The sequence below is a fragment of the Cavia porcellus genome, unplaced genomic scaffold, assembly GCF_034190915.1.
Source record: "Cavia porcellus strain 051 isolate PalLab524CR breed Dunkin Hartley unplaced genomic scaffold, mCavPor4.1 scaffold_2, whole genome shotgun sequence".
Taxonomy (NCBI): Eukaryota; Metazoa; Chordata; class Mammalia; order Rodentia; family Caviidae; genus Cavia; species Cavia porcellus.
Window position 1 is genome coordinate 101,301,158 of NW_026947485.1, and position 13,088 is coordinate 101,314,245.

Genomic DNA, 13,088 nt, shown 5'->3' on the forward strand with positions numbered 1-13,088 from the left:
CCCCACTTAACTGTGAGCTCTTTCAGGGCAAGACCAAGGCACTCAGCCAATGTGTGTTAAGTACATAACACATAAATCAGTGAAGTTCATGATAAAATTACACTACAGGCATAGATTTTCTACGCATTGGAAGCAATACTTTAAGCTTTGCTTTTGTCTCTTGGAAACATACTCAGTATTTCTTCCATGTAGTTATTTGACTACACCGTCTATGGAATGTGCCAGATTCTGCAGGGCAGTTTGGTGGAGGTGATCTGGAAATAGCACAGTCTAATAGTGTATAAATAGCTCTTTTCTGTAGAAATGGCTGAGATGATGGGGTCTCTGGAAGGAGAGAGCTCCTAACCTCAGCCTTCGCAGCTAACCAGGACTAAGTACCTGCACAGTGTTGGAGATGTTTGGCCTGGGTTCTGCCTCTGCTCTGCTGGCAGCCCCTACTTAACTTGGCAAGTCACATCATTTCTGAAAACCTTAGTGTTCTCCCATGTAAGATGTGGACATTGGTGGCATCTACTTTGGGCATCATCAGAAAGGTGAGTTGAGCTAAGGTATGCAAAGACCTCATCTAGATCCTGTGCATTGGTAGCCCTTTATAGCTCAGCTCTGCCGTGATAGTGAGAACACAGCCATAGACATTCGGTAAATAAATAAAGTGTATCTGTGTTCCAATAAAACTTTATTTATCAAAGAAGGTAGAGGGCTGGAGATTATCTGAAAACTGATGTTGCTGACCCCTGGCTTATTATACTATCCTGCTACAGCTACTTTTACTACCTAGACACAAATCTATAAGTTCTTTTGCCAGTGATACTAGCTTGGACTTGGCCAGCATTAATCTTTCTGTGAGAGGTTTCAATTGTCCTCAGAGATCAGGGCCCCATTGATCTTAAAATACTTTCATTTTGCATATTCCTTGGCCCAGCTAATCAAACATCATTGTGCATGGAAAGATATTGTTACTCCTGATGATGTTACTAGAGATATGATAATGTTGCTGTTAAACAGGTACTAGGCCAAGCTTGAACCTTACTTGTGTGTACAGTGCATGAAAAGGCTGTGTTTGAAATGTCATTCACAGAAAGCTGTGGCATGCATAAAACTTTTATTATAGGTGGCATGGTTGTGGCAGGGTAACATGGCAAACCCAGTGTGGCTCAGTGTGGCCCCTGAATACTCCTCAGATATAACCCCCCATAGATCCTGGCCCCCAAGGCTCAGGGGGAATGCTCCTGGACTTAGTTCAGTTGGCCTGGTAGAGGAACCACACACAGAAGGATCAAAATTACACCAGGCTGGGGGGCCAAAGTCCTGGACTCTGGTTTGCCTTATGAATCATGAGCACTCTTCCCCAAGCCAACAGCTTGTACTTTGTGCCCCATTCCTTCAGCAAATGAAGATAGAAAAGTTACCTTGCTCCTCCCTTCCTGAGGATGCAAAGTCCTATCATTTGATCAGCTCCCTCCTATGGAGCTCTGTGTTGAAGACATAGGAGGCTGTGCTCTGGGTCTTCTGGCTTGGGTGTCCTAGATCAGTGAGGTTTCTGCAGGGTTAAAGATGGCTTTCTGGATACCAGTGTCAGCCCCTTGAGGGCAGGGTGAGTTTCATCGTTGTAACTTGAAAAGTCCTGGAACTGCATGCCAGACATGACTCTATTGACTTTTCAAACAATTTGTGCCAACAAGGGGGCATACTGTATGAATTCAATAAACCTGGTGCTTCTTTGGGGAAGCTGATGCTAAGAAACCTGTGTTTTCTTGGTTGCATTATTACAAGGAAGTGAGTTTGAGTTATTGCTTTTTGCGGGCAATGCTGACCGTCCAGGGCTGATTTCATGCAGCGGAGGAAGACATCACCCCATTTGTAAACACGGACAGTGAGGCCGAAAAAAGTTATACACCCTACTGCAGGTTGCATGTGGCTAAACTTGGGCTGAAACCTAACATTGCAACCTTAAGACTCAAGCCTGAAGCCACTTGCTTGGACACACACTTTGCTGAAATAACATGGGGGTATCATTGATCTAACTTTTCACATTATCACCTCTAGTTGTGGGAAGACCTAACTTCTCTTCAGTCTTCTTTTGTATAGGTTGGATGTGGTATGGATGGGTGGCCGAATTTTTGTATTTAGGTGCTTATGGTCCAACCCGGGAGAGCCACCCAATCTCAGACTGTGGACTCAGGTCAGGATGAGGGGATGGGTGGGGGGTGTCCTCTATTCAGGGTGCATAGTTGTGCAGGCCACAAGGATATGCAATGTGCAGATTTCAGCAAAGCTGTGAGACAGAGGGTCTGACTCAAGTTATTCTGTCTACTCGTAGCATGCAGCTCTGTTAAACAGCTATAGAGGGCTTTTCCTGTGGACCAAGATGGCAAAAATCTTGAGAATCAGTTGGGGGAACTCAACAGAGCCCTGGAGTAGAGAAACTGCACTGCTTCTCCTGGAACTTCTCAACCTTTTGTCTGGAGCCCACAGAGCAGGCTATGGCCACCAAACAAAATCTATTATGAAGGTCAGACTCACACGCTATGAAATGATTTTCATGCTCACTGTACGAAACATTGGAAATGAAATGATCTCTCTCATTTCCATTTCCTAGTCACTTGTTCCTATTCACTAAACTGATTGATTGATTGATTTAGCAATCCCTGGACCTTCTCATTGAATGGTATCTCCAGCCCTTTTTTTAAGTTTTTATTTTGAGACAAGGTCTTGATAAGGCTGGGCTCCTGCCTTAGCCTCCTAGAGTGCTAGACGTTTCCTGTGGCCTATTATGGTTTGGATCTGAAATGTCTCTTGGAAGGCTCACATATTTTGAGGTGGGGTTTTTGGAATAAGACTGGATTCTGAAGCTGTAACTTCATCAGTGAATTCACTAATCCACTGATGGATCCACATTCTGACGGTATTATTAAGACATGATAGAAACAAGAGGTGAGTCTGGCCAAGGCTGTGTGTCATGCAGGTGTACTTTATGGGATTATATCCTGTGCTTGGCCCCTTCCTCACTGGCTGATTTCTCTCTGCTCCCTGGCTGCCATGAATTGAGCAGCTTGGCTTGGCTTTGCCGTGCCCTCCACCATGATAGTCTACCTCTCCACAGGTCTAGAAACAATGCATTCAGATGATCATGGACTGAAATCTCTGAAACCATGAGCTAAAGTAAATCCTCTTTCCCTTCAATTGTTTTTTAATGTATTATGTCATGGTGACAGGCAGCTAACTGATACACAGTCTAATGATACATGATAAAATTAATTTATGCCTTTCAAGATAAAAAAAAATGTTGTAGGCTTTAGGTTGTCCTTGGAACCTGAGGTGTGTGGACTCAGGTCTTTTGTTCAGAGGTGGCAGAGAGGGAGGGACACAAAGCTTGACTTTACACCTGCTTTTACTCTTGCTCTGCCGTTACCAGGCAGCAAATTTGGGCCTGGCACATCCTTGTGCAATGTATGAAATGGCTTATCTCATTCCATCTCTCTGGACTTTGGTTCTATCTCCTAAAACATAGAAAATCCTATCTGTCAGAGAGGAGAGCAGTGGACCAAGGATCTTTGGATGCTTTTCCAGCCTGTGAGTCTAGCATGTACCATATCTTGGCAGACTCTTGCTTCATTAAGTCTAGTGAATTCTTTTAACTGTTTCAAAGTTATGCTTCTCATTCTAACACAAAACAAGCACAGAACAAAAGGGGTATGTTCAGTCTCCTGTACAGAATTCCAGTGATGCCAGAGAACATTGAGAGCAAATCGTGAGGAAGAGAATTTAGTCTGTTAAGGATTTGTGCCAGGAGGTTGAGATGGGAAGAGATAGATGACAAAGAGTTAAGTTACTGGTTGTGACACAAAGGGGAACCTGATACAAGTGCGGCAGGAGGAGGAAGGGTGGTGTATTCATGTGCACTAGTGCCTCACTCTAAACTTATTCTGAAATCCTGTGCCACCTAGAGAAGCAGGTCCTTAGGAAAAGTGAGTCCTGAAGCTGAGGAAACCTCAACCATGAGAGGAAAGAGCCTCTTCCTCAAAGGAGGAGGGATGTGGGGGAGATGTTGGGTCAGAAGGGGAGGTCTATTTCCTGTGTTATTGGGATCCCTGAGGCCAGATTAGGGGCAATGAAACAGCTTTACAAGTGGGGAAGGATTGAGCTCAAAACCTAGTGATGGCTCGCATGTGTCAATTTCTTAGCTTCTTCATGGTTTAAGGACAGTTTGACCAAATAATATGTGCAACTCAGAGCTTTAAAGATATCAAAGTTTTGCTCCTATTGCCTGGGACACCAGCTTTACAAAGGCCCTCCTAAGAGCTGAGCCCAGAGCAGAAGCAGGCAGTTCGCCTGCAGCAGATTCCACACAGGATGACACCAGGGAGGCTGAAAGACTTCTTAGCTGCCCATTTTCTTTTTTCATCAAGCCTAAAGTGTGATCATTAGCAGCACAATGATGTGTCCCCACATTTGTCTTCCTTCGCAGGATTCCTTCCCAACTCATATAGGAAAGCTTGTCCACCATTCACCTTTTTTTTGTTTTGTCTCTTTCAGACAAGAGTATCACCGGCTGGCCTTGAATTTACTTTGTAACCCAGGCTGGTTTCAAATTCCGTGATTCTCCTGCCACCATACCCAGCCAACATTTGTTCTTAAGTCAATAAAATGTCTTTTTTTTTCCCTCAACAAGCCTTTAACACACTGGAAAGGAGAGTGAAAGCAACTCAGTGTACCTGAATGCCTTTCAGTTGGCTTGGGTACCGCATGAGCAGGGCTGATGGAAAGGGACTGAGCCCAAGACCCAGGAGAGCTTCAGAACCCTAGGAGTGGTGGCACCTCGGCCAGGAGGAATTGCCCTGGGGACTGCTGGGAGCGTTTTTACTGTCTTTCTCTTCCCTCAGTGATGGACCTTGACTCACTCGAGCAAAGGCATGAAATACCTTTGCTACTACAGGAGTTCAGAGTGAGTGGCTCTGTCTCCACTGATATTGTAATAGCCTCAGTGGAGGCAGAGAACATCTCACAGTGAAACAGCCGTTTTGGAGAATGCAAATAAACTAGTACTGGGACCGTAGCAAGCATTTATCTATGGTGGCAGGGGAGGTCCAAGGACAGTGTTCTCTGAACATTCTAGAAACACAGGGTGCCACACCACACAGCAAAGGGCTTTGGAGCCTGGAGAACTAATGTGTCAAGCTTTTGCAAGCCCTTGGGACCTGAAACCAAAAGCTAGAAAAGCCCGCTCCTGCAGGAGGTGGGATGCCAGGGAGGCGCCTGCCTCCTTTTACACAGTTCAGAGCTCAGAGCGCCCAGCACATCATCTGATTGTAAGCATGAAAGGACACTCACAAAGCCCTGGGTAAGCAAACCTCACCAGACAAAGGGTGGCTTCACGAAGACATGGAAGATTCTCCACAGTTTGCTCTGCTTGTGTTTTGAAGTATTTAAATTAATTAAGGATGCTTGAGTGAAGCATTTTGTGAAGGTAACAGAACAGTTTTGGTGCAAAGACATGGTTATGAAGGTCCCCAAACAAAACTGCACCGACCCCTCATTACGTGGGTTTGTAAGTGCCAGCTGTCATTCTCTACCAGGCCTGCTGTCTTAAAACTAACCTTCCTGTCACCTCTGCTTGTCTCCCTCACTTGTCCTATTATGCAGAACCAAGCTGAGTCATTGTTTCAAGCCGGGGTGACATGTTAATAGCTTAATAATAGTATAATCTCACAAATAATAATATGCTGTCACCCTGTCTGAAGCACAATGTTTACAGGATACGTGGTAATGTATGATGACAGTAATTTGAATAAAAATGAATTTACTGCTCTTGTCTCATTTGCAGTAAATTTTCACATCTTTCATGCACAACTGTGCTCTCCGACCTCCCTCATCACTGTGCAGGGCTGTGGTGGCAGTGGCTTTAGAGTGAAAGGCAGGTAAACACAATATACCCACAGCTAACCGCCCATCTCCGAGAAGCAGCTCGCCATAGCTTCTGGAAGAATCTTTGCTTGTTACCTAAATAAGTCAACAAAGCCTGGGCTATTTAATTATTTCAAGCTTGAGGTACTGGCTGGGGAGCAGATAAGGACTGATAAGATGTGGATTGACAATTCTACAATGATTGTCACTAAGTGTGGGGGGTGGAGAGAATGGCTTGGAATATGAGTGATCCTTGGTGAGGTAGTGGACTGGACCAATTTCCGGGAAAGGCCTCTGCAATCAGATCATTCTGTGCAGTTTGGTTCTTGTTCCTTCCAGGGGATCTCTATCTCATCAGCAGCCACAGCTACACACAGGCACCACCTGGAATGCTCCACCCACTCACACAACTTAGTGAATCTGAAGAGGCATGCGATGGCCTGTGGTCACTGTGGATTTGTGCTCCTGGATGCTATTTGTAAAGACCTGCTAAGGGAGGCCTCTGGGCTGCCTGACATTACTGCATTCTTCATGGTGAAAAATTAATATGTGAGTAATTGGTCTCAAATGAAGCTGTGAGTAAATTATGTTGAGTGTACAGAGAAGAAAGTTATGACATCCAGCTGACATGCTGGAACTGGATATAATTTGATGGAATGAGGACAACAAATTGGAATTTGCTGGGACTTTAACAGTGACAAGAAAGTGTTTCCAAAAATGTTCCAAGCTTTAGACATGCATGAGGAAGAGCTGGCTAGGCTGAGATGCTGCTGCTCTGGGTGGCTGTGGAGGGGCATGCTTGGGCTATGCTGGGCACACCTGGGGTTTGCAGCTGCACTGTTCTTCATCAATGGGGGACACAGAGGTACCCCATGGAAAGCACTCCCTGATCCAATTAATGAAGGCAGGAAGAATTCATCTGCACACTCAGAAGAGACATCGAAGGCCTATGTTTGTGAAGGAGCAGAGCCTGGGAGTAGAATGAGAAGTGAATTTGTTAGTTTTGGGATTGCATATGGATATAAGCACCCATATCATTTAAGACTTCCAGAATGTGCTAGCAGCAAGTTGTAAAAATCATTTTGTGAATATGTGAAATAAGCAAATTCCTTGCACTCAAAGTGGATAAATGGAGAGATAATTTATTAACAAGTTAACCTTAAAGTAGCCTGGGAACTTTTCAATATGTGCCTAGACATGTATTGTGTCCACCAGATTACTGCAATGCCAAGTTAGCCAATCAGTGTAAAATTTTTCCACATACAAACTGTGAGTCCTATGACTACTTCCCTACCCTGCTCGGCAAATCCTGGTATTCTTTTAAGAACAGTGTCAGGATATAGCTCAGTGGTATGGCACCTGCCTAGCAAGCATGAGGTCCTGAGTTCAATTCTTGAAACAAAAGAACTCCAAAATAAATAGATAAAGAACAAATGATGTTATTAAAAATCAGATATAGAGTGTAATTTTTAGTATAAACAGCAAATCTGTGCTGGTGTTACCTCTCGAGAAACCATAGGTGCTACATTTATATGAATAAGAAATACTGCTAGAAAACGTCACCTTAAGTCTTTCTGATCATGTACCATTAAAATCACATTTAGTGCCAATGGCTACGACTCTGGGAGTGTTAGTTGCTAGTTCTTTATTTTTAGTTTCCGCTTTCTATCAGAAAATTTCAGACATGACTGAGGTTTTATTTCCTAAAATAAATCAGTTGAGCATAACTTAAGCACTTAAATTTAAAATAAGAGACAAGGTAAAATATTTGATAGCTGCCTATGCCTGTGCCCTCATGCAGTAGGCCAGACTGAGGATTCCATCACATACTTTGGTTAGTGGACAAAATATCTTGCAATCTCATTTATGAAATGATTTCTTTAAAGACTAAAGGTCTTTGAAAACTATCAAATCTATGGGCCCCTTGTCTTTCCTCTGAGTTGACACTGTTCCGTGTTTTTGAGAGATCATCCTTCCTCAGTTTCCGGGGTGCTGTTCTTCTCTATCCTCTCTCAGGATCTCCTGCTCTCTGGCTGGCTCCTGTTGTTCCCAAGGCATTATTCCCAGGAGTCCCTGACTGCCACCCTGAGCTCCTCCAGTCCTGCATCCTTGCAGGTCTTTTTGATCAATGCACCTCTGCAACCCTATGCTGGGATGATTGGCTGGTTAGTCACCCTCAGTGATTACTCCTGTTGCATTTTATTTGCCAGCCAAGTGTGAACTTGTGCAGGTTTTTGAGAAGACCATTGTGAAGGGCAGATTGCTGTAGACCTAGAAAGCAGGATACAGTTTTCCTCTTTCCTCTCTCCCCCTCTAACCTCCCGTCTTCACTCCACAGGATCCTGCTTCCCCATCATCCCTTGGATGTGACTGTTTTTCCTTTTGTCTCTCATGCGCTCCCTCCTCCCTGCAGCTTCTGAGGTATGACTCAAAATGTTGAGACCCTCATAAAGATGAACCCCAGATTCCAGAATGAGTCGTATGCACCACCTCCAAGAATGAAGAGTGCTGATTCACAAATGAGCTTCTTTAATCTTGCATGCTTTCAGTGAACCAGGAGTTGTGTCAATGGTGGCAGCCTCCAGGGAGGCCCTGGCAGTCTGTGTGAGCCCATGTGGGTGTGTGAGTTTGCTGCAGTGGGGCGAGGAGACCCGTGCTCTCTCTAATGCTGCCTCACTGTGACTGATCTTTGTACTTTCTGACATTTAAAAATTTAATAACTTATCATTTATTTCTCATTGCAAAGGTTAAAAAAAAAGATGTTAGGAGAGCAGATAGGAAATAGGAAAAATAAAAGCCAATATTTTTACCCAGAGATGAGAACTTAATTTGTCCCCATAGTCTTTAAATGCTAAACTTTTAAAAACCAAGAATATAAACTTTTACATATACTATGAATTTAACATTTTTTAATGTCAAAATTTGTATTTCCTCTCCTCCTAAGCAAATGTGAGAATTTTCTTTCAGGATAAACTCTTTATAGACATGGTTTTGCTGGCTTCATATCAGTCCTCTGAGTAGAAGCACCAAATTTGTGAGACTGTTCTCTTATGACTGATCAGTTAAGCTTGTTCTAAATGAATATATTTCGATATAAATGTCTTTCTGAGTTTCAGATTATTTCTGTGGGGCAGTTTCCCAGAAGTAGAATTGTAGGGTCAAAGGGACAACATAATATTCTAAATTTAAAGATATATATGGCCAAAATATTTTGGAAAAAGATATATCAGTGAATGTAGTTCCATTAACTCTGAAAGAAAGGAAACACCTTCATTTCCTTTTGCATCTAAAAAGGATCTTTTCTAATCTTCTGTGTTTTTGTAGTTAGTTGCTATATATTTCCTTGACAAATAACTAATGGTTTATTGTCATCATCTAGATGCTAATGAATTATATTCTACAAATCTTTTTGCTTGTTATTTTAAAACTATTTTAGGGGGCCGGGGATTTAGCTCAGTGGCATAAGTGCCTGGCTGGCAAGCGTGAGGTTGTGAGTTTGATCCCTGGTACCAATAAATAAACAAATATTTCAAACAAAAAGTTTGCAAGAGTAACACAAAAAACTCCTTCATCTCTTTCTCTCAGATACGCCTTTGGAATTTCTCCTTCCACAGGGATCTTTAGGTTCCAAGGCCTGGGGTCATGTCTGTCTAGGCTTCTCCAATTGTGAGCAATTTTCATGACTTTGGCAGTCCACGTGGCCATAGGCCAATCATTGTATATAACACCCTTCATTATGTTTCATCTATGCTTTACAGACTTATGTTTTATATTTTGGCAAAAATTCCACAGGAGCAGTGCTGTCTTCTTCCGCTGTGTTCCTCGTGGCATTTCTGATGCTGCTCCTCTGTTCCCTGATTTATGTGCTATCTGATGAGCTGTAGAAAACTTACTGCCTTCCTCTCATGGATAAGCATGGTAAGAAGATCAGACTTGTGACTAAGCAAGACACCAACCATTACCCCATTCCTCACCCACGAGTTTTAGTACCCATTAAAATTTTTTATCTACAAATGTTATTCCCATGATATTTGCCAAATAATGATTTTCTATCTCCATTATAACTTTTACATTTATTAGTTGGTATCCATTCATACTTGTTCCCTATTTATTTGCTGGTATTTATTTATGTCCCTATTTTATTCCTTGAGTTATAATCTTATGTGCTTACTTTGTTTAATGAGTTATAATCTTTTACTATTATTGTTTATTTTACTGCTTGAATAGTTCCAGTTTCAGCCATTAACAGCTCTTTAAGTTGTTCCCTTGACCTTTAGATATGTCATCTTCATTCTGCAAGCTCTTCCTTATTTCCTGGTGAATAGATGTTCCAGGATAACCTTGCTTTTTTCTTTTCTTCTTGCAGCCTTGGAACAAGCCACTTCTTCAGGCTCCTCTTGGGAGTAAATGATACTTTGAAGCCAAGATCTGGTTGGGGGTGTGCATTGCTCCTGGGGCTGCTGTTCCTTGGTCTTGCGGACAGAGCAAGAAAGCAAAATTATGGATGCCAGGGACACAAAGTGATGCTAGTGTTTGTTTCTGAGCCTGTTTGTGTAGTCACGGCCTCCATTTCAATTGGCCTTGAGATTCATCTAACTTCTCTTTCATAATGTTCCTCCTTTTTCAGCCAGTGAAAACCTGGCTTCTGTCATCCTTGATATATTCTTTTATCTGTGTGATCATCTCTGTTGCTGCTAATTATTTTGTTTTGTATTGGGTGTTTTCTGTGGTTTAGGCAAGCCTACAACTCAGGGTGAACACTGGGTTTGCAGGCATGCACCATTAAGCCAGTTTACTGTTCATTCTTGACTTATCAAGCTGCTGCCCACTCACACTGACTCCTGGTTTGATCCTAGCTGTATGTGCTGCCTTACTATCAAGAAGGAAAACTGGAAGAAAAGAAAGGAGGGCAGGAGGAAGAAAACTGAAAGAAAGAGGGAAGGTAGGTAGAAGTCAGTGAACTCAAATTCCAGGATTTTGTTGGCTCTGCACCTGCCTAGATGTCTTCACCTATATGAGAGGCAAGCATATTAGTAGGCAATGCATACCAAGATAAATGACTCTTTGAAAGTGTGAGGATATCTTTATCTATCAGAGGATATCTTTATCCTCTGACTTGTGGCTCCTCAAAAGTGACAATCATGAAGGTTAGCAGTGTTCTTTGGAGCCTGGGCATTTAGTTATAAGCCCTTGAACAGTTGCTTAGTAGTTATAAGCCTCTGAGCAATAACTTCATTTCTTTGTGACACTGTCTCCTCATTTGTCAAATGATGATAAAGGTAGTACTGTCCTGTAGAAGTGATAGTACTAAATCAGTTAACACAAATAAAGCATTCGAATAACACCTAGGACTCAGTAAATGTTAGTTTTAGGTGTCTGGTCTTTGCTGACTGTTGGAGATGATCTTCTAAGACTTCTTACTTCCAGGCAGCAAAGCCTCACACCAGGTCTGCACAAGCACTCAGGAGCACTCGGTGAAGAGCCAGTGAGATGGGTTTCTGCTGCCTGCAATGCTGCCTCCTGTTTCCTTACCTAGGAGTTTGTCCCCAGTCCCAGTTCTCTTTGCTGATCTCTAGGAGTCAATATCTGTTCTCAAAATCCCCCACCGCAGCTCCTAAGTCACTCTGTACATCTCCTTGCCTGCTCCCAACACAGGGAAACTATTATTCTGTGTGCTGCGGTGCTGTGCTCTGGGTCCACCTGCATTTACAATGACTTCCTGCCAAGGCAAGAGTATCTTTCTTCACAGAGACCTTCTGAGTTAGGAGATTTCAGGCTATCCTTCAAATGGCAGACAGAGAAGACAAAGTAGACAACTAGCTTTGAGGTTTGGTGGTGCCACCTGTCATGGGCTGAGCTGTTTCTCCTTGAAAATTCCTTTGTCTAAACTGCCCCTCTCTTAAAATGAGACTATATTAGGAAAGAAGGTCTCAAAGCAGTAACCATGGTTAAATAAGGTCATTAGAGTGGCCATCCCTTGGGAGGAAGAGGTGAGGAGAAGACACACACAAAGGAAGAATCTATGATGACATGGAGAAGTGGCCATCCATAAGCAAAGAAAGGCCTCCCTGGAAGGAAATACTCAAGCCAACACTGTGACTGTATAGTCTCAGCCTCCAGAGTAATATAGAAGGAAAATCTGTTGGTGAAACCTCTCTATTGGTGGTACTTTGTTTTGGCTGCCAGAGAAAACTAATATGCTACCTAACTCCTATATGATCTTGGGAAACTTAACATCTCTGAGCCTTTGGGAATTTACTATATAATAAGGAGTTTAGAGTCTCCTGGCTGTCATATCATATGCCTCTGAGGATCTATCCCAAGAGCACATAACAGCTTTTTCAATATTAGCCCCAGAAAAATTAAAGAGCTACTCTTGTTGGACTGAAGACAGTGAGAAGTCGCAGAGTCCTGTGACCAGTTACACATCCTCATTCACTTGGTTCCCTGCAAAGCATTTGCCTGGTACAGCTGAAGAATTCTGTATAAGAATGAGACTTTGTAAACTTATTTCCTAAATTCTAGTTCTAAAATCCTGATATTTTGACTACAATTGTCTCTTTTCATTCTTCTATTTTTAGCTAGTGATTGTTTAGATTTATATTATTTATGTGCTTAACATTGATTTTTGCTGTGCAGACATACTAGGTACAAAACCATGATGAGGTTGTTGTTTGGCGGCTTGGGGTACTTGGGGTGCCAGTTAGTGCTCGTTCTGATCTCCTTGTTCTCTAAAGGAAATAGACACTAAACAGGAACCATCTGGTAATGCGTTCTGCACCTCTTAATTACAATGTTTTGAGTGGCACCTAAATAAATTTCATTTACAAGCACATGACTGCTTGTCAAAACTCTGTTGATAATTTTATTATTGTAATATACTTTCTTCCTTAATTATTTAGTTCCAGTAAAGTCAGGAATATTAATTTTTATGGAAATTACCTGGACCAACAAACCTAAGCCACAAGCCTGCTTTTATTTATGTACATATATTTTGAAATGTGTCTTAATAAATCTGCCCAGAAGCCCATCACAGTGGATTCCTATGGGCCATTTGAAACTTCTGCTCATCTTGACTTTTTAAGTATAAAATAGAAAGAAATGGGATACTTGCTGATAACCTGGAAGTTTGCAAGAAACTGCTTGAAATAAAGTCATGCAAATGACATGCAAATGCAGAGTCA

General features: G+C 42.4%; 1 long non-coding RNA gene across 1 annotated transcript; it reads left to right on the plus strand.

The window, feature by feature from the left end:
* The first annotated feature begins 312 nt into the window (after nucleotides 1–312).
* On the plus strand, nucleotides 313–12,870 carry LOC106025661 (uncharacterized). Its single transcript, XR_001199205.2, has 3 exons — nucleotides 313–533; nucleotides 9,697–9,822; nucleotides 10,271–12,870. It is a non-coding gene; the product is annotated as an uncharacterized LOC106025661 (long non-coding RNA).
* Nucleotides 12,871–13,088: the final 218 nt, after the last annotated feature.